General features: G+C 44.6%; 1 protein-coding gene across 1 annotated transcript in view; it reads left to right on the top strand.

Moving 5' to 3' along the window:
- SMPD3 (sphingomyelin phosphodiesterase 3) overlaps nucleotides 1-22,719 on the top strand; it is a 429,346-nt gene that overhangs the window by 164,378 nt on the left and 242,249 nt on the right. Inside the window, exon 2 of the mRNA XM_075325680.1 lies at nucleotides 13,252-13,319. The gene's annotated coding sequence lies outside the window, so the exon portion shown is untranslated. The remainder of the gene's footprint in view (nucleotides 1-13,251; nucleotides 13,320-22,719) is intronic.

The following is a 22,719-nucleotide window of genomic DNA, read 5'->3' as shown; positions in this document are numbered from 1 at the left end:
TGTAGACGTGCTACCAGTACTCTGACTCTGTCCAGGAAGGCGCAAGGTAACTTCGTCATCAGTTGCATCCTCCTCCACCGCCTCTGTTGACCTCCTCGAGTACCTGACTGTGGGTTGACAGTAGGTGGGATCTAGAACTTCCTCATCAAGCGTTGTGTTTGCACTCCCCTCACCTACAGACCTAGCCTCTTCCTGTCCTGACTGAATATTTAAGTTGTCATCCCAATCTGGTATCTGCGTCTAATCATCATCAGTATGTTCCTCATTGTCTCTACCAACAGGTGTTACAGTTTGTGAATAAGGGTCAACATTATGCTCAGAAACTTGGTCATCATGGCCTGAATCTGAGTCACAAAGGTTCTGGGCATCACTGCAGACCATTTTCTGGTCTGTACTCACTGTAGCTTGGGAGCATACCTCTGATTCCCAGGCTATAGTGTGACTGAACAGCTCGGCAGACTCAGCCATCTCTGTTCCACCATAACTGTGCAGGGCGGATGAAGACTTGAGAGCTGGTTGAAAGCAAGTGTGATTGGGATGACAACTCAGAGGACTGGTTTATTTTGGATGCGGTAGTTGAGGTGGAGGAGAGGGCACTTGTTGGAGCACTTGAGATCCATTCAAGCATGTGCTTTTTTTGTACATCATCTACCTTTGTTACAGTTAATCGGGTCCGTAAAAAAGGGAGCACATCGGATTGTCCACGGAAAGTAGTAGACAATCATCTTACTTTTGCTGGAAGATGGCCTATCTTCAGCAGATGTTAATGTAGCTTTGCCACCTTCACCACGGACAAAAACTTTTTTTCCTTTTCCAACACGCCTGTTCCCCTTTCCACCAGCATCTGTCATTTTGCCACTCATTTTGATAGCGACAAGATTGTCCACTTAAAATGTGGTAGAAAAAATTGAGAGGTGGTGTAGATTGCAGAGGTGGTCTAGCTTTATTGACAGCTGAAGAAACAACACTGACTATCCCTGACAATGCAACTATGGACCTTAAACTGGCAGCACAGTTTGCTATTGTAATAGCTTAGTAAAAATGTGCAGGAGGGTGGAATGCAGAGGTGCTGGAAATTGCTTGGCACGAGTGGGGCACTAATGGAATACACCAGCCACTTTTTGGATGCCACTAACTGGCAGCACTCTTTTCAATTAAAATGGCTTTGCAAAAGTGTGCAGGAGGGGAGAATGCAGAGGTGGTGGGACTTGCTTGGCACAAGTGGCACAATAATGGAGTACAGCAGCCACTCTTTGGATGGCACTAACTGGCAGCACTCTTTTCAATTAAAATGGCTTTGCAAAAATGTGCAGGAGGGGAGAATGCAGAGGTGGTGGGACTTGCTTGGCACAAGTGGCACAATAATGGAGTACAGCAGCCACTCTTTGGATGGCACTAACTGGCAGCACTCTTTTCAATTAAAATGGCTTTGCAAAAATGTCCAGAAGGGGAGAATGCAGAGGTGGTGGGACTTGCTTGGCACAAGTGGCTCAATAATGAAGTACAGCAGCCACTCTTTGGATGGCACTAACTGGCAGCAATCTTTTCAATTAAAATGGCTTTGCAAAAATGTGCAGGAGGGGAGAATGCAGAAGTGGTGGGACTTGCTTGGCACCAGTGGCACAATAATGGAGTACAGCAGCCACTCTTTGGATGGCACTAACTGGCAGCACTCTTTTCAATTAAAATGGCTTTGCAAAAATGTGCAGGAGGGGAGAATGCAGAGGTGGTGGGACTTGCTTGGCACAAGTGGCACAATAATGGAATACAGCAGCCACTCTTTGGATGGCACTAACTGGCAGCACTCTTTTCAATTAAAATGGCTTTGCAAAAATGTGCAGGAGGGGAAAATGCAGAGGTGGTGGGACTTGCTTGGCACAAGTGGCACAATAATGGAGTACAGCAGCCACTCTTTGGATGGCACTAACTGGCAACACTCTTTTCAATTAAAATGGCTTTGCAAAAATGTGCAGGAGGGAAGAATACAGAGGTGGTGGGACTTGCTTGGCACAAGTGGCACAATAATGGAGTACAGCAGCCACTCGTTGGATGGCACTAACTGGCAGCACTCTTTTCAATTAAAATGGTTTTGCAAAAATGTGCAGGAGGGGAGAATGCAGAGGTGGTGAGACTTGCTTGGCACAAGTGGCACAATAATGGAGTACAGCAGCCACTCTTTGGATGGCACTAACTGGCAACACTCTTTTCAATTAAAATGGCTTTGCAAAAATGTGCAGGAGGGAAGAATACAGAGGTGGTGGGACTTGCTTGGCACAAGTGGCACAATAATGGAGTACAGCAGCCACTCTTTGGATGGCACTAACTGGCAGCACTCTTTTCAATTAAAATGGCTTTGCAAAAATGTGCAGATGGGGAGAATGCAGAGGTGGTGGGACTTGCATGGCACAAGTGGCACAATAATGGAGTACAGCAGCCACTCTTTGGATGGCACTAACTGGCAGCACTCTTTTCAATTAAAATGGCTTTGCAAAAATGTGCAGGATGGGAGAATGCAGAGGTGGTGGGACTTTCTTGGCACAAGTGGCACAATAATGGAGTACAGCAGCCACTCTTTGGATGGCACTAACTGGCAGCACTCTTTTCAATTAAAATGGCTTTGCAAGAGTGTGCAGGAGGGGAGAATGCAGAGGTGGTGGGACTTGCTTGGCACCAGTGGCACAATAATGGAGTGCAGCTGCCACTCTTTGGATGGCACTAACTGGCAGCACTCTTTTCAATTAAAATGGCTTTGCAAAAATGTGCAGGAGGGGAGAATGCAGAGGTGGTGGGACTTGCATGGCACAAGTGGCACAATAATGGAGTACAGCTGCCACTCTTTGGATGGCACTAACTGGCAGCACTCTTTTCAATTAAAATGGCTTTGCAAAAGTGTGCAGGAGGGGAGAATGCAGAGGTGGTGGGACTTGCTTGGCACAAGTGGCACAATAATGGAGTACAGCAGCCACTCTTTGGATGGCACGAACTGGCAACACTCTTTTCGATTAAAATGACTTTGCTAAAATGTGCAGGAGGGGAGAATGCAGAGGTGGTGGGACTTGCTTGGCACAAGTGGCACAATAATGGAGTACAGCAGCCACTCTTTGGATGGCACTAACTGGCAGCACTCTTTTCGATTAAAATGACTTTGCAAAAATGTGCGGGAGGGGAGAATGCAGAGGTGGTGGGACTTGCTTGGCACAAGTGGCACAATAATGGAGTACTGCAGCCACTCTTTGGATGGCACTAACTGGCAGCCCTCTTTTCAATTAAAATGGCTTTGCAAAAATGTGCCGGAGGGGAGAATGCAGAGGTGGTGGGACTTGCTTGGCACAAGTGGCACAATAATGGAGTACAGCAGCCACTCTTTGGATGGCACTAACTGGCAGCACTCTTTTCACTTAAAAGGGTTTTGCAAAAATGTGCGGGAGGGGAGAATGCAGAGGTGGTGGGACTTGCTTGGCACAAGGGGCACAATAATGGAGTACAGCAGCCACTCTTTGGATGGCACTAACTGGCAGCACTCTTTTCAATTAAAATGGCTTTGCAAAAATGTGCCGGAGGGGATAATGCAGAGGTGGTGGGACTTGCTTGGCACAAGTGGCACAATAATGGAGTACAGCGGCCACTCTTTGGGTGGCACTAACTGGCAGTACTCTTTTCAATTAAAATGGCTTTGCAAAAATATGCAGGAGGGTGGAATGCAGAGGTGGTGGGACTTGCTTGGCACAAGTGGCACAATAATGGAGTACAGAAGCCACTCTTTGGATGGCACTAACTGGCAGCACTCTTTTCAATTAAAATGGCTTTGAAAATGTGCAGGAGGGGAGAATGCAGAGGTGGTGGGACTTGCATGGCACAAGTGGCACAATAATGGAGTACAGCAGCCACTCTTTGGATGGCACTAACTGGCAGCACTCTTTTCAATTAAAATGGCTTTGCAAAAGTGTGCAGGAGGGGAGAATGCAGAGGTGGTGGGACTTGCTTGGCACAAGTGGCACAATAATGGAGTACAGCAGCCACTCTATGGATGGCACGAACTGGCAACACTCTTTTCGATTAAAATGACTTTGCTAAAATGTGCAGGAGGGGAGAATGCAGAGGTGGTGGGACTTGCTTGGCACAAGTGGCACAATAATGGAGTACAGCAGCCACTCTTTGGATGGCACTAACTGGCAGCACTCTTTTCGATTAAAATGACTTTGCAAAAATGTGCAGGAGGGGAGAATGCAGAGGTGGTGGGACTTGCTTGGCACAAGTGGCACAATAATGGAGTACAGCAGCCACTCTTTGGATGGCACTAACTGGCAGCACTCTTTTCAATTAAAATGGCTTTGCAAAAATGTGCCTTTTCGGAGAATGCAGAGGTGGTGGGACTTGCTTGGCACAAGTGGCACAATAATGGAGTACAGCGGCCACTCTTTGGGTGGCACTATCTGGCAGTACTCTTTTCAATTAAAATGGCTTTGCAAAAATATGCAGGAGGGGAAAATGCAGAGGTGGTGGGACTTGCTTGGCACAAGTGGCACAATAATGGAGTACAGCAGTCACTCTTTGGATGGCACTAACTGGCAGCACTCTTTTCAATTAAAAGGGTTTTGCAAAAATGTGCAGGAGGGGAGAATGCAGAGGTGGTGGGACTTGCTTGGCACAAGTGGCACAATAATGGAGTACAGCAGCCACTCTTTGGATGGCACTAACTGGCAGCACTCTTTTCGATTAAAATGACTTTGCAAAAATGTGCGGGAGGGGAGAATGCAGAGGTGGTGGGACTTGCTTGGCACAAGGGGCACAATAATGGAGTACAGCAGCCACTCTTTGGATGGCACTAACTGGCAGCACTCTTTTCAATTAAAATGGCTTTGCAAAAATGTGCCGGAGGGGAGAATGCAGAGGTGGTGGGACTTGCTTGGCACAAGTGGCACAATAATGGAGTACAGCGGCCACTCTTTGGGTGGCACTAACTGGCAGTACTCTTTTCAATTAAAATGGCTTTGCAAAAATATGCAGGAGGGGAGAATGCAGAGGTGGTGGGACTTGCTTGGCACAAGTGGCACAATAATGGAGTACAGCAGTCACTCTTTGGATGGCACTAACTGGCAGCACTCTTTTCAATTAAAATAGCTTGCAAAAATGTGCAGGAGGGGAGAATGCAGAGGTGGTGGGACTTGCTTGGCACAAGTGGCACAATAATGGAGTACAGCAGCCACTTTTTGGATGGCACTAACTGGCAGCCCTCTTTTCAATTAAAATGGCTTTGCAAAAATGTGCAGGAGGGTACAGTGGCCGGGTTGTGGGTCAGTGTAGAGGAAATGAAGCCTTACTTTCTATCCCTCCCAATGGTGAAATGCAGCATGGAATTCCCCGAGCTTAGGTACACAGACGCTGTTATCTGAAGCTGTATACAGCATTTCCACGGACCTGACTGTCACCTATGGCTCTGAGCCTGATGAAATTAGCCCTGAAAAGGGCTGAAATAAACTTCTGTCCCTAATCTGTAGAGCGCTATGTGTGTAGCATAAACAGCAGGACCGGCGACAGGAGCTGCGTGAGCGGTGACTGTCACCCAGACGCAGAAGGCAGATAATGGCGTCCTGAGGGAAAATGTTCGTATTTATAATGCAAGGACATGTGACATGGACAGCCTATGACACATGCCCTTGCTTGTCTGGCAAAAAGTCCACTTAGCCGTGTGTGTGTCTGGGATTAGCTGACATGATGGCCCGCCCCACTACACGCGCGCTTAGAAAAAAAAATAAAAATGGCGATCGGCATTTTCTCAGCACCACAGATCTAAAACCCGTCCCCCCCACACACTTTACGCTGAAATTGATAATAGTGTGAATCACAGAGTGACTCACACTATTAGGCCCGTTTCACACGTCAGTGAAAAACACAGACGTTTTCACTGGCGTGTAAAACACGCACATGTCCCTGCGTGGTTGTCTAAGTGCAATCCGGGCTCCGTTCTCCGTGGCCCGTGATTGCACTTAGAAATCAACTCACCTGCGCCCGCTCCCGCTGTCCGTGGTGCTGAATCCTCCCGCGATGCAGCATCCGGCCGGCGCTGACCCCCGCAGCACCTGGTTCCGGGTCGGCTGTGTCGCGCATAATGAATATGCGCGACAGTAATCAGCCGGCTTAGAAGCAGCAGGGAGGACGGGCTGCAGAGGACATCGCTGGACGCCGGGTGAGTTAAAATGTTTTTTATTTTAAAAGCACGTTTTTTTCTGGCACGTGTTTCACGGGCCACACAACTGCGTGGTATGTGGGAGATCAGTGATGCCAGAAAAAAATGAACATGTCTCCGTGCGGCAAACACGCACACGCGGGTACGCCGCACGGAGACACGTGCAGTGAAAAATCACTGACGTGTGAGCAGACCCATTCATTAGAATGGGTCTGCGTATGTCAGTGATTCTGGTACGTTTAAAAAAAAGCACAAACGTACCAGAATCACTGACGTGTGAAAGGGGCCTTACAGTGAAAAGCCAGCTAGTAAATAGCTAGGCTTTTTGCTGATAGAACTGTTCTCGAACGTAACTCGAGCAGCCAAACTTTTAGCAAAAAGCTCGAGTTCTAGTTCTATTTAGAACATCCCCCAAAATCACTCGAACCGCGAACTGGCGAACCGCGAACCACGAACCGTGCTTAACTCTAATCTTTACACACTTGCTTTAGCTTTTTTTTGCTATTTTGTACATATTACTCATATGGTAGGTGACTTTACTTGTATTTTATATCACTCTCTTTACTTTGCCTGCTTTTATATCCATCCCAAGTCTGCTAAGTGATTTATTGGTAATTGGCGAGCTTGGTGTTCGGGACACTGAGCGGCCATAACTCTTCCAAAGGACCTTATTGAATTAACCAGCTCATTACCTCTTGATGTAAATGCTAACCAGGTTACGGTTTTCCTGTGATGTCATCGACGCAACAAGCTGAGCACTGGCAAAGTAAATCAGCTCTAAGACACGGAAAACAAATAACCACATGGCAGAGCCATAAAGTGCACAAAGAAAAGGTGCAGAACAAACGAAAAATCCTGGACGAGGGGCTATCAGCCATATATTAGTGCTAGAAAGTAGAAAATCCATCAACTGATTCAGCAGGAATTGATTTGCAGACTCATCCGGCTTTCTTAGTATCGTCCTATCAGGTTATGCATGATAATAATATTAGAAGACGTAGATTTATCATTTGAAATACGATGTTTTCTGTATTTACAGTTCTAATAAATTCTTCAAAGAAGCAAAGGATAAATCCGAACCCAAAGGCCTTGATTGGTGTTTCTCGAGTTTTCTGGGCTCATCTGCTCCTTTACTTAGCGGCTTCAGTATACCGGCCTTATTGTCTTTAAGATTTGCAACGTCTTTAAGTTGTTTTTCTTTTTTTACGATTGTGAGATTTTTCCCCAATACCGTTGCTTATCCAGATGTCTTAGACAAATTCATGAAATGAGACTTTTATCAAATGTCGCTATTTTTGTTGCACATCTCACTCCAGTCCCTGCCTAGAATAAGATTTACTTAGTTCTAAGACAAACGTTCAACTTTTACAAGGATTTGCAACTTTTTATGCTAAAAAAGTCACAAATAAAAAAAATTTAACAACAAAATTAACCCCTTCACCTCCGGGTGATTTTCCATTTTCCATTTTTCAATTTCGTTTTTTTTCCTCTACTCCTTCCAAGAGCCGTAACTTTTATTTTTCTGTCAATATAGCCACATGAGGGTTTATTTTTTTGAGGGACAATTTGTACTTTTTAAAGGCACTTTCATTATGCCCAACACATTCATTCTGTCCCATATTGTACTGGAAAATGGTGGGAAAAAAAATCAAATTGCGATGAAATTGCAAAAAAAAAGTGCAATTGCACGCTGGTTTGGTTTTTTTATTTCCCCTGTTCATTATCAAGAAAGTCTTGCCTAGCATTATGAATCCCCAGGTCGGTATGAGTTCATAGATACCAAACATGAATAGTTTTACTTTTATCTATGTGGTATAAAAAAAATCAGAACTTTGTAAAAAAAAAAAAAGAATTGCGTTTTTGTCATCATTTCCAAGACCTATAACGCTCTCATTTTTCGGGACCTGGGGCTCAATGTTGACTTATTTTTTTTGCATCCTTAGCTAGCATTTTCAATTATACCATTTTTTGCATAGATGAAATGTTTTCATCGCCTGTTATTGCCTTTTTATGTTATGTTGTGACAACCAAAAATATTTAACTTTGGCGTTTGGAATTTTTTTCTCATTATGATTTCCACCGATCAGATTATTTGATTTAATATTTTGATAGATCGGGCATTTCTAAATATGGCGATACCAAATATGTGTATATTATTATTATTATTATTTTATTTTCAATGTAGGTATCTCTTAGCACTGCTTTTAACCTCTTTAATGTAGATATCAATCTCTGGCACCCTCATTTTGTGGTCCCAATCTACCATAAGTTGCAAGCTGAGCTATCATGTGTTGCCATTTAATTGCCATGACAGGCAAGGACCTGCTGTAGGCCTCCAGGCTGCCATCTTGGTCCTTTTGTGAAGCCAAGTCAGTGGCCAGATTTCAAAAGTAAACATTTTAGTTATAAGGCCGAGGCCACACAGGGCACTACTGCGATGCTGGCATGACACTCGGCTTGCACTGGCAGCACAGCAGGAGCCAAGTGTCATGCTAGTATCCATGCGACTGAGGTCCAACTGTGCGAGTGGACCTAAGCTGCGGGGGGCAGGCCGGCACGGAGGAGGGGTGGGCCGGCACGGAGGAGGGGAGTGAGGGATTTATCTCCCTCTCTCCTCCGCAGCCAGCTATTGCGATTCTTGCTCTGTAGGCGTGGTACAGTGCGATTTTTCTCTCGCCCAAGTCACTTGAATGGGTGTGAGAGAAAAGAGTCTCGCATTACAATCGCAGCATGCTGCGATTGTTTTCTTGGTCCGATTAGGGCTGAGAAAATAATCGCTCATGTGCGCTGACACACAGGCTAATATTGGTCCGAGTTGAATGCGATGTTTTATCGCACTCCACTTGCACCGATTTTCTCGCTGTGTGGCTTAGGCCTAAATGGCAAAATTGCTGCACTGAAGCATATAAAGAGACTAAAAAAAAGCATAAATAAAATATTTAAAAGAAAATTATAAAAGTTTAATTTACCTCCCCTCTAAATTTGGCAATTTCCTCACTCATAAAGCCCAATTCATCAAAACATTCAAACATTTAAACTCTTGGTAAAAGCCATAAAGCAAAAAAAAAAAAGTGATATGCCAAGATTGCTATTTTTATTCACTGCACCTCCACTAAAAATGCAATAAAAAGTGATCAAAACATTGTATACAGTGGGGAAAAAAAGTGTTTAGTCAGCCATCAATTGTGCAAGTTCTCCCACTGAGGCCAAAAACATACTTCCGTTTTTCGGGTCCGTGTTCCGTTTTTTAGGGACGTTTCTCCCGTACATATGACATCCGTGTGATGGCGTATGCTCTCCGTGTGTATGTGTGGAATGTCCGTATTGGCATAAAATACGTACGTATGCAATCCGTGTGCCGTCCGTTTTTAGAGGTCCGCATTCTTACCAAATAACGTTGTTAATCTTTCATCATGAGATCCTGGTGTTGTTAATTGGTCAATTTCCGTCCCTCATCGGTGGATAAAGTTTAAAAACATTTCAAATCATTGTTTTTAGGCTCTTCCACTCATTAGACTGACTCCAAAATGTCTCTCTCCAATGAAGCAACCATGTATTTGCTATGGTTGATATCGAGATTTGGGGTTAGGAGACATATGCTTGAATATGAACCACCTGTTGAAAAATGGATGTGGATCAACCCCCTTGTCAAGCTAAGGAAGACGCATGGCCATTTTAATATTCTTTATGGAGAAATGCGCAAATTTCCACCTAAATTTCAAGCATACTGCCATATAACCATAACGTCCTTTGACAACATCATTGGCCTTGTGCATCACCAATTGAAACATTAGGACATTTGACAATTTGACAATTGACCTGATAGATTGGAAACAAGTGTTGCTGATGTTTGGATTAAAAGCACACACGAACGATACGTGCTGAACACGGACATGCTACGTGTGCCGTCCGTGCAGGCACGGACCCATAGACTTTAGCGGGTCCGTGCCTGCGTGTTGATGGCCAAAAACGGACATGTCGTCCGTGCGGGAAAATGCACACACGTACTTACCACACGGACACACGTTCCGTGTGATTTTACGCGTGTGTGCCATCACCCATAGGGTAACATTGGTCAACGTGTCTCCGTGTCTTCGGTATGTGCAAAAATGTACCAAACACGTACCGGAGGCACGGATGTGTGTTGCGAGCCTTAAAAAGATGAGAGAGGCATGTAATTGACATCATAGGTAGAACACAACTATGAGAGACAAAATGAGAAAACAAATCCAGAAAATCACCTTGTCTGATTTGGCAAGATTTTTTTCTGCAAATTATGGTGGAAAATAAGTATTTAGTCACCTAACAACATGCAAGATTTATGGCTCTTACAGACCTATAACTTCCTTAAGAGGTTCATCTGTCCTCCACTCCTTGCCTGTAGTAATGTCACCTTTTTGAACTTGTTATCAGTATAAAAGACACCTGTCCACAACCTCAAACAGTCACACTCTAAACTCCACTATGGTGAAGACCAAAGAGCTGTTGAAGGAGATCAGAAACAAAATTTTAGTCCTGCACCAGGCTGGAAAGACTGAATCTGCAAAAGGCAAGCAGCTTGGTGTGATGAAATCAACTGTGGGAGCAATAATAAGAAAAGGTAAGACATACAAGACCACTGATTATCTCCCTTGATCTGGGGCTCCACACCATATTTCACCCTGTGGGGTCAAAATGATCACAAGAATGGTGAACAAAAATCCAAGAACCACATGGGGGGACCTAGTGAATGACCTGCATAGAGCTTGGACCACCGTATCAAAGGCTGTCATCAGTAACACACTACGCCACCAAGGACTCAGATCCTGCAGTGCCAGAAATGTTCCCCTGCTTAAGCCAGTACATGTCCAGGTCCGTCTAAAGTTTGCTACAGAGCATTTGGTTTATCCAGAAGAGTATTGGGAGAATGTCATATGGTCTGATGAAACCAAAGTAGAAGTGTTTGGTAGAAACACAACTCATCCTGTTTGGAGGAGACAGAATGTGGAGTTGCATTCAAAGAGCACCATACCTACTGTAAAGCATGGAGGTGGCAACATCATGCTTTGGGGCTTTTTCTCTGCAAAGGGACCAGGACGACTGAAAGAATGAATGGGGCCATGTATCGTGAGATTTTGAGTGCAAACCTCCTTCCATCAGCAAGGGCATTGAAGATGAAACGTGGTTTGGTCTTTCAGCATGATTTCGATCCCAAGCACACTGCCAGGGGATAACGGAATAGTGGCTTTGTAAGAAGCATTTAAGGTCCTAGAGTGGCCTAGCCAGTCTCCAGATCTCAACCCCATTGAAAACCTTTTGGAGGGAGTTGAAAGTCCATGTTGCCCAGCGACATGCCCAAAACATCACTGCTCTAGAGAAGATCTGCATGGAGGAGTGGGCCAACAAACCACCAACAATGTGTGCCAACCTTGTGAAGACTTTCAGACAACATTTGACCTCTGTCATTGCCAACAAAGGATCTATAACAAAATATTGAGATGAACTTGTGTTATTGAGCAAATAGTTATTTTCCACCATAATTTTCAAAACAAATCTTGCCAAATCAGACAAGGTGATTTTCTGAATTTGTTTTCTCATTTTGCTTCTCATAGTTGTGGTCTAGCTATGATGTCAATTACAGGCAAATCTCATCTTTATAAGTGGGAGAACTTGCACAATTGGTGGCTAACTAAATACTTTTTTTCCCCACTGTATATCAAAATATGACCATTAAAAAATTCAGTTTGTCATGCAAAACAAACGCTAGCAAGCTATATTGAGTGAAAAGTAAAAAAGTTACGGGTCTCAGGAAATGACAATACATAGCAAATTATTTTCTTTACAAATTTTTACAAATTTTCATCACTTAAATAAAAAATACAAGTTTGGTATCACCGTAACTGTAGTGACCTATAACTTTACAGAGTTCTGTTTTTTTTCTCCATTTCATTGTACTTGGGCATTTGTTTTACAACTTTCCACTACATGGTATGGTAAAATGAATGGTGTTATTCAAAACTACAGCTTGCCTTGCAAAAAGGGAGTCATATGTTTATATCGATGTAAAAATAAAGAAAAGAACATAAGAACAAAAAACTACAACTGGCTGTTTTAGGGAGTTACAAAAAAACATGCAAAACTGTTGAAATTGGTTTTAAAGTATACTTTTAAAGACAAGCCTTTAGGGCACAGAAGAAACATATAAAAGCAAAATACTAGGAGAGAGGAGAACAACAGCTTAATTGGTGATTGCACATATAAGAAATGAGTAGCTGCTCATTATATCATTGCACATACAAAAAAATTCTTGTTGTTCTTTAAAATAACAAAGCCAGGCTGCATACTGTTCATGTTACTGTTAGTAGCCTGCATCACCTTAACGTGCCTAAAGACTCCCATTGAGCACATCTGAAGCAATTGCTTAAAGAGCTGCCAGCAGTGGATGTTGATGATTTACCCAAGTGCATTTAAAATGGCAGAACATTTCTCAAACAGCCGGAAATAACCTCATTGAAAGCAGCTAAGGCTGCAAGTGCAAGGATTTCCGTATGTGGCACTCATACTTTATACTGAAGAAATCAGAATGTTGAGTCACTGTACTCACAGTTCTGCTGAAGTAATATAGTGGTATTGGATGGGGGAGGTAAAAGTTATTCTTGGAAATTTCCTTTAAGGCCCTAATCACATGTCCTTGTTTAAATACTTAATTGAAAAAATGTGATCAGTGTTTTACATCAGTGTGTCACTCGTGTATTAGTTTTATTCTTAATCATCAGTGTTTTTCATGGATAGATACAGAAATAAATCGCTAAGGCCATGGTTTGAGTGGAACACTTCCGTGTAAGTTATATATTCCCGCTCTGTTCATATTCCTCACATGGACACAATGAAAGATTTATTGGATTTCTAAGAAATTGTCCCTTGACCTAAGGAAAAAAATTGAAAAATTGGATTCTTTGTCAGCTTAGGTTGTTCTGGTGGCCACCATGCATTGGTGGTGCAGCGTAATGACGGTTTACCTCTATGTAAGGACAATTGTAAATTTTACATATGAAATCATCAGGACCTTTTTTCTGTGTTTTCAGAGTGGAAGAGAAACCCAGCTGATGACTTAAGAACATAAGGGAGGAGAACGGCGGATCCTTGTTGTCTGGTATGTTCCATCAATACCTGCTAGATATCCCGGGTCAGGGTTACTGCTGATCACAGATAAATTGCGACACTTGGGAGAACTGATCTGGTGGTTTAATTAGTAAGATATCGATCCATCTCTCTGTGCATCATGGAACACAATTGGACTGGACAATGAGGAAAATGCCTTGTAGACAATGTGTTGGCTGTGAAGAGCGTAATGAACGTTTTTCTTCTGCTTCTTTATGACCTGTCATGTATCATGAAAATGTCATTATTGACAGAAGACTCTAAAGAAAGATGATGCTACATATTCAATATTGCCCTGGATAGGAGTATTTAGTCAGGACAGTAAAATTATAAGCCTATGTGCGCATGCTGCGGATTTACCGCAAATTTGCTGCAGATTTGCTGCAGAAAATGTGTCTAACATCTCTGCAGTCATTCTCCAGCAAAACCTATGGGTATAAAAAAATCCTGTACGCACACTGCAATTTTTTTATACCTGCGGATTTACCCGCGGAATTTCCGCTGCAGAATTAATGTGCATGTCACTTCTTTCTGTAGGAACCTGCGTTTTTTGCCATAGATAATGGTAAAAAAACGCAGGGACAAGCACAGCAAATCACAGCAAAAACGCGGGTGCTGTTTTACCATGGTTTTTGCAGTGGATGCGGTATTCTGCCAGAGGGTGCAGATTTTTGTTAAGAAAAGTCCATTTTCTTGTGCGCACATAAACTAATGGTTGCTGCTTATAGACAGAGTTTTTTCCACACGTCTCCCCACATAATGTAGAAAATATGAGTAGAAGGAATGTTGAGACTAGAGAGCCCAGACATTCACCTGTGCAAGGCGATGGGGGATCTCACAAAATTTAAAGGTGTTGTTTAGCTTCTGGAGTAACACAAAGAACTAAAAACTCAGGTTGAGTCCAAAACATAGTTGTTATGTATGCTATCTTACATTTAAAGGGAATCTGTCAGCAGGTTTTGCTACCTCATCCAAGAGCAGCATAATGTAGCCAAAGACATCCTGATCTAACGAGGTATCACTTAGTTTATTGGGTGCAGCTATTTTGATATAATCAAAGATTTTATTTTTTGCATGTAGTAGAGCTTAACAAACTGCCCCCAACCCCACACCAGACTTTCAGTGTACATATCCATAGACAGAAGCTGCTAATCACAGAAGGGGGTGGAGTCAGCCTAGAGCTCTAGGTCTCCTCAGTCAGACTAATGATAAAGCAAGTAAGCTTAAGGTACCGTCACACTAAGCGACGCTCCAGCGATCCCACCAGCAACCTGACCTGGCAGGGATCGCTGGAGCGTCGCTACACGGGTTGCTGGTGAGCTGTCAAACAGGCAGCTCTCACCAGCAACCAGTAACCAGCCCCCAGCCAGCAGCGACGCGTGGAAGCGATGCTGCGCTTGGTAACTAAGGTAAGTATAACCAACCCGATATTTACCTTGGTTACCAGCGCACACCGCTTAGCGCTGGCTCCCTGCACTCCTAGCCAGAGTACACATCGGGATAATTACCCAATGTGTAGTCTGGCTATGTGTGCAGGGAGCAGAGAGCCGACACTGACAGCGTGAGAGCGGCGGACGCTGGTAACGAAGGTAAATATCGGGTAACCAAGGTAAGGGCTTCTTGGTTACCCGATATTTACCTTTGTTACCAGCATCCGCAGAAGCCGGCTCCCTGCTCACTGCACATTTAGTTGTTGCTCTCTCGCTGTCACACACAGCGATGTGTGCTTCACAGCGGGAGAGCAGCAACTAAAAAATGGTCCAGGACATTCAGCAACAACCGGCGACCTCACAGCAGGGGCCAGGTTGTTGCTGGGTGTCACACACAGCAACATCGCTAGCAACATCGCTGTTGCGTCACAAAAGTCGTGCCTCAGCAGCGATGTTGCTTAGTGAGACGTGGCCTTAGACTAACATTAAAGGTAAACACAAACACACTTTGAGATAAGAGATGCAGGGCTGTAATCTGAATAATAACACTCACAGCATGCTGTCTTCAGATTACAAAACAAAAACCTGCTGACAGAGACCCTTTAAGGAGATGTGAATATTTTTAATTGCTGGATGAAGCTGAAATCTTTTCTGTTTGGTAAATCCTGACTCCTTCATGTAAGGAGTGGAGTGTTCTGGATTCATCAACAATTTGTCTAACGTACCATAAAGAAACAAAGCATTAAAGGGTCCTAACAGGGGATTCTTGCTGTCTGAACCAAAGGCAGCAAAAATCTGAGGCCGACTCAGTTATTGCAGCCGTGTATGTCTTATTCCGAAACTAATGCATTTCAGTGAAAACATACTTTCAAGGTCCCATTATGTATAAAATAAAATGGTCTGATATTCATTCAGAAAAGTGGGACGGGTGAAATCTTGAAATCTGTTTGTTATTCTATATATCATGAGATTGCAATGCGAGTGTGCGATTTATTTTTTTCTGTCTCCTACAATCCCTATGCCTTCAATATGTAATGCGTTTTTTTCTCAACGACTATTATTCCTAAATCATTTACAGAACCATGTACAGTGTTCTATGCTACAGAGTGGTAATATATCCCTAAAAATCAATCACCATATGGATTGTCCATGTGAAGACTGTTTTTTTTTCTCAAACCCATTGACGTCTATTGGTGAGTCTTGTCCATTTCACGCATCCACTTGCAGGATGCTGGGATTATTTTCTTCAGGCAAATTACAGCTGAGGGCATAAAAAACTGCAGATCATCACTTACTTATTGTTTAACACTGGTGCGAGTGCAATACGATTTTTAATTGGATTGCACTTGCCATATGGTCTTAAACTTCATGATTTAAGGATTATAGAGGCCACTGTGCTCTTAGGAACCTTGAGTACTGCAGAAATTCTTTTGTAACCTTGGCCAGATCTGTGCCTTACCACAATTCTGTCTCTGAGCTGCTTGGGCAGTTCCTTTGACCTCATGATTCTCATTTACTCTGATATGCACTGTGAGCTGTGAGGTCTCATATAGACAGGTGTGCGCCTTTCAAAATCAAGTCCTATCAGTTTAATTAAACCCAGCTGGACTCAAATGAAGGAGTAGAACCATCTCAAGGAGGATCACAAGGAAATAAACAGCATGTGACTTAAATATGAGTGTCTGAGCAAAGGGTCTGAATACTTATGACCATGTGATATTTCAGTTTTTCTTGTTTAAAAAATTTGCAAAAATGTCTACATTTCTATTTTTTCTGTCAAGATGGGGTGCAGAGTGTACATTAATGAGAAAAAAATGAACTTTTTTGAATTTACCAAATGGCTGCAATGACACAAAGAGTGAAAATGTTAAAGGGGTCTGAATACTTTCCATACCCACTGTGTATGCACCTGTCAATCTAACATACACTGCTGCAATAACAAAGTCGGCCTCTGATTCTGGCAGAATGATTTAGCTGTCAAGTTTCCTTTAATTAACTGAAAACCCCTGTGTTGCTCCTGTACCACCATTAGGCCACTGATTAGCTGCAGCGGTACCTTGACTAGACAGGACATGAAATATACAAGGACAGGTGGGAGACTTACAGGGGATTCATCAGTTAAGTAATGGTTACTTAGTTATTTTATCATTTTAGCCAAATTTGTGTTGATCCCCAGTAACTCATTTCCAGTATGGACCATTTACGGTATCTAGTTGGCCACCTGCATCCCCACTACCGGCACCTATATACTGGTCTTGCTCTGAGTACATTACAAAGTGGTAAGGCAATATGTCAGTAAAGGTCCGAATTACTGGAGATTTATGAGATGTTCAGATCTGTCATTTTAAACCATTTAAATGGAACTAAATGCTTTTCCATCCATTTCCCACACAATATGTTCCGCTGGGATCCTGAGTTATTGTTTATGAGAAGCCCAGTAATGCGGTGTGTGTGGATTAGTTTACTGAATTGCATAAAACATTGCTGTCTTAAATAAAGACAATTAGCTTTCCTTGAATATCTAAGTGTGCACAGGGAAGCTGTGTGGGATGGAGACGCATTCAGATCACAGCTCATTCCATCTACTTAGCTCTAGTCATTGCCGAACACCTCTAATGCTTAAACTGCAGAGGAAACGGCAGGGGTTAAAGTCAGCGTGTGCTATGATGTCACACACTGCACGCTCTGCGTCCTAACAGCACACGCGTGACTAAAAATAATCTGTTCTACTAATAAAAATACCAGTAATTAGCATTTTAGAGCCTGTTTCCTTTACATATTGCGTAATAATGCAGCATATCTACTGTACAGTATGTGCAAAAGTCAGCTGTATAACAGTTACTACACTAAATGGATAGTGTATGATGCATGCAATGATAAGGGTATATTTACACTTGGCAGAATTGTTGCAGAATTGCAGAATAAACCAAATAGATTCAACAGTTTTGATTTTTTTTTTAGCATAGCTGTAAATACTGTGGCACACAATACAGTTGGGTTACTATCATAAAATGCTTATAAGGAATCTGTCAGCACAGAATGACTGTGCAAACCAAGCACAGGCGCTCATGCGTCATGGCGGGGCTAATCATTCAATTACACCTTCCCACCTGCTTGTTTTTCCTCTATCTTCACCCTTCTCTGGCTCTATGAAGCCAGAGCTGTCAATCAGAAAAAAGGGGGTAGTGGAGATTTAGTGAGAACAAGCTGGTAGGTGTCAGAAGGAGATTTTTGCAGGCATCGACAACTGTCACAGCGTCGTCAGGATTTGTGGAGACTACAGATTCTGGCACTCTGCATGCTAACTTCTCTGATGTGTGATCAGCGCAGGGAGACTTGGGCGTTGACCCACAGACTTGTAGTTCATACGCAGGCTTGTTTATCTCCTTGATCACATGCTGTGGAGGAGCCAGTCATATTCACTCCCCTCTTATATATTCAGGCTTGGCAAGTCCATTAATGCCAGTTATAGCTGGTCTATACTAGTCTGGAGAGGTGGTGTGATCTAGACTTACTGGTGATTGTAATACTTTATTGCTGTGAGTAGTTGTGGTGTTAAACCTTGTTGTCCTTTTGTTGCAGCCTTACTTCTCTTGCATTTATTCTCTTACGCTGGTTTCACATCAGCGTTTTCCTGCCGCACTTGCAGATCCGGCACGAGGACAGTACAATACATTAAAGTTCACTGGCAAGCTCCGGGCACATGCGGTCATGTGACCGGAGCATGTGACAGCATGTGACCGGGGCTTGCCGCACTGTCTGTGAACTGTATTGTACTGTACTGCCCTTATGCCGGATCCGGAAGTGCAGCAGAATACTACTGATGTGTTTGTGCCCTTACTGTTTGTTCCTGTGAGTTTGCAGTGTGTCACAAGTTTGGTTTAGCCTGTCTGTCTATATCTGTGTTGCCATCACACTCCTGCCCTAGCCTTCCTTGGGAGAAGGAAGAACAGATTAGTTCTGGTCAGGAGAATAGCCAGGCACAGGAGTCAGGCATCTCCTCCATTAAAAAGGTAAGCCTGAGGTTAGAAATAGCATAGGCTCCCCTAGTGTGAAGGACAGTATAGGAGGCCCCTGTCCCTTGAATCCTCCAGTCACATCATGGCAGTAGGAAGATGCACTTAAATATTTAGCCCATGATGCACTGTCCACCAGTACTTCGTTTGAACAATCAATCAGTGCTGACACAGTCCCTTCAACTGGTCTAGCAAACCAATGAGGGATTATTCTTGAATGTTGCAAAAATGAAGTTTCAAAGGAAGCCTTACGGTGTTACCCCACAGGGTGTCATACCTCACTGTTTCCACTGTGTATCTCTCTATCACTGTCCCTGCCTTTCAAGACACTTAAGGCCCAGTTACACACAACAACTTACCAGCAATCCTGACAACCATACGACCTGATAAGGATCACTGGTAAGTCGCTGGGAGGTTGCTGGTGAGATGTCCCACAGTCAGACCTTACCAACGGCGCAGTAACTATGAGGGACCTGTATAACAATTGCGGCGGATCGTTATCTATATATATAATTCTCCTATTCTGTCTGTCTGTCTGTCTGTCTTGCTCCAAAATTGTGTCGTTACAGTGACATTGTGTCCTTACAGTGACAACCGTCGGATTGGCCACTGGGCTCGGCCTGGCCCTGCCCCCCCCACACGGATTGGCCGCTTGGCTCGGCCTGGCCCCGCACCCCGCATGGATTGGCCAGGCCCCGCCCCCTGCACACTATGCCCGCTAGGCCACGCCCCCGCACACGATGCCCGCTAGGCCATGCCCCCTCACACTATGCCCTCTAGGCCACGCCCCCTCACACTGCTTGCTAGGCCATGCCCCCTCACACTGCTTGCTAGGCCACACCCCCTCACACTATGCTTTGCTAGGCCACGCCCCCTCACACTATGCCCGCTAGGTCATGCCCCCCTCACACTATGCCCGCTCTGCCACGCCCCCCTCACACTATGCCTGCTCGGCCACACCCCCCGCACAGTTGGGCACCTGTACAGCTCCCCCCCAGGACTACTCCTCCCATTATACTCCTCCTATTATAATCCTCCTATTATACTCCTCTCTGAGGGGTTTGCAGCATGGGGGATGGAGCACGATGGGGGGTGCAGCATGGGGGATGGAGCACGATGGGGGGTGCAGCATGGGGGATGGAGCACGATGGGGGGTGCCCAGAATGGGGGGCTGAAACACGATGGGGGGTGCGCAGCATGGGGGATGGAGCACGATGGGGTGTGCAGCATGGGGGATGGAGCACGATGGGGGGTGCGCAGCATGGGGTATGGAGCACGATGGGGGTGTGCAGCATGGGGGATGGAGCACGATGGGGGGTGCGCAGCATGGGGAATGGAGCACGATGGGGGTGTGCAGCATGAGGGATGGAGCACAATGGGGGGTGCGCAGCATGGGGGATGGAGCACGATGGGGGTGTGCAGCATGGGGGATGGAGCACGATGGGGGGGTGCGCAGCATGGGAGATGGAGCATGATGGGAGGTGCACACCTCCCCCTAAAACACACACACACTGCCACACACGCACCGCACAACACACCACACACACACTGGGAACCACAAACACCACGGCACACACAAATATACGCACATACCGCGCAACACACACATTGCACAAAACATACCTCCCCCCAAAACACACACACGCACCCCACACCCACACGCACACAAAGTGCGCAACCCACACAGCGCCACAGACACACAGCGCTCCACAAACAACGCAACACACACAACGCAACACACAAACAACACCACTCTCACACCCAGACAACACCCAGAACATTTACAGCGCCCTACACAAACACTGGCAACTACACACAACAAGATCTATATATATAACAGAAATCATACATCAACTACACAATAAATTCTAGAATACCCGATGCGTTAGAATTGGGCCACCTTCTAGTATATGTATAACGACCCTGTTAGGAGGTCATTGGTAGGCGTCAAACACAGCGATTCGTCCTGCCCAGTAGGACATCACCTTTCAAGAAAATGGCCAGACCATTCGGCAACTACTAGCGATCTCACACCAGGGGCCAGATCGCTGGTAGGTTTCAAACATAACGAGATCGCTGGGAAAATTGTTGCTACATCACAGAAACTGTGACTTAGCAACAATCTCGTTAGCGATCTCGTTGTGTGTGACAGGGCCTTTAGGGTCCATTTACACAAACCGACTTCAGGAACTAACTAAATGACTGCCAAATGGTAAATATTTTCTGATCAGCGGTCATTCAAAGGTTCACTTAGCATACTGATTGCAGCAGTTATGATACAATCACAAGTTTTCTTTTTGCAGATTTAGCAGAGCTCAGATTGTTAAGCCCTGTGTCGCCCCATCCACATCCCTGATTAGCAGCTTTCTCAGTATATTGTATAGTGACAGAAAGCAGCTAATCAGTGCTGGGGGTGTAGATGGACCAGGAGGCACAAGGCAGTTTGTTCTTTAGTGATAATCTCCTGCTGATTGCATTGAAACAATAAAACACAGCACAGTAAAGCTGGGTTCACACCTAGCTACAATGACAGTGACGTCGCTGTTACGTCACCATTTTCTGTGACGTAGCAGCGACCTTGCTAGCGATGTCGCTGTGTGTGACATCCAGCAACGACCCGGCCCCTGCTGTGAGGTCGCAGGTCGTTGCTGAATGTCCTGCTTCATTTTTGCTCGTTCCTCTCCCTCTGTGAAGCACACATCGCTGTGTGTGACAGCAAGAGAGCGACGAACTGAAGCGAGCAGGATGCAGGGAGCCGGCGTCTGGCAGCCTGCGGTAAGCTGTAACCACGGTAAACATCGGGTAACCAAAGGAAGCCCTTTCCTTGGTTACCTGATATTTACTTTAGTTACAGCGTCCGCCGCTCTCACGCTGCCTTTGCTGCCGGCTCCCTGCTCCCTGCACACAGCCAGAGTACACATCGAGAAATAAGCAAAGGTTTGCTTATTAACCCGATGTGTACTGTGGCTATGAGTGCAGGGAGCCAGCGCTAAGCAGTATGCACTTGTAACCAAGGTAAATATCGGGTAACCAGAGAAGCAGTTTGGTTGGTTACCCGATATTTACCTTAGTTACCAAGCGCAGCATCGCTTCCACAGCGACGCGTGTCGTTATGATCGCTGTTGCGTCTGCTGTGTTTGACAGCTAAGCAGCGATCATAACAGCCACTTACAAGGTCGCTGTTGAGTCACAGAAAATGGTGACGTAACAGCGACGTCGTTGTCGCTGTCACTATGTGTGAACCCAGCTTAAGTGATATATCACTGTAATCAGGCTCTCCTCCACTATATTATGGTGTTCTCAAATTACATAGCAAAAACCTGCTAACAGATTCCCTTTAGAGTATCACAAACATACCATCCCAGCTACACCACAGCGACTAAAATGCCAAGCAGCCTATCGGATCTTCTTCAGGTTCCTGCTACAACGTTGACATCTACTAGAAACATTGAAAGATACATAGATAAGCTGTAAGAGGGTCAGTTTTGGACTTACTTGACAACTGTCTTACCTACAAAGTTAGAGGGTCTTTTTAGCTTCATCAAAGCTAGTGTCACCTGTGAGATACCATAACAGACATTGGCATAGGGTTGGCATTGGGTTGTCTACAGGTGGTTATTATGCTAAATCAGTTTCTTGGGAAATATTGGCTTATTCTACCAATATCTCCATCTTCTGGCTGACATCCCAGAAATGGGGCAATGACCGGACAGAGTCTGCAACTATTATTGCTGGCTCTCCATTATGTTAACCCCTTATCCATCTCTCTGTTATATTAACCTTTTATCTTCCAGCAACATGGCAGGTAGCAGGAGATAAGGACCACGGCTTCTCATACTATTGACGTTTATGATTTATATATTCTTTTTTATATTAGCTAGTCAGCATCAATCTGTTTATGCCCCCAGGTATTACTTATTCTTTATTCGGTGTAAAAGCCTCCATG

Source organism: Anomaloglossus baeobatrachus, chromosome 10 (assembly GCF_048569485.1).
Source record: "Anomaloglossus baeobatrachus isolate aAnoBae1 chromosome 10, aAnoBae1.hap1, whole genome shotgun sequence".
Classification (NCBI taxonomy): domain Eukaryota; kingdom Metazoa; phylum Chordata; class Amphibia; order Anura; family Aromobatidae; genus Anomaloglossus; species Anomaloglossus baeobatrachus.
This window is presented reverse-complemented; position numbering and strand designations above follow the sequence as displayed.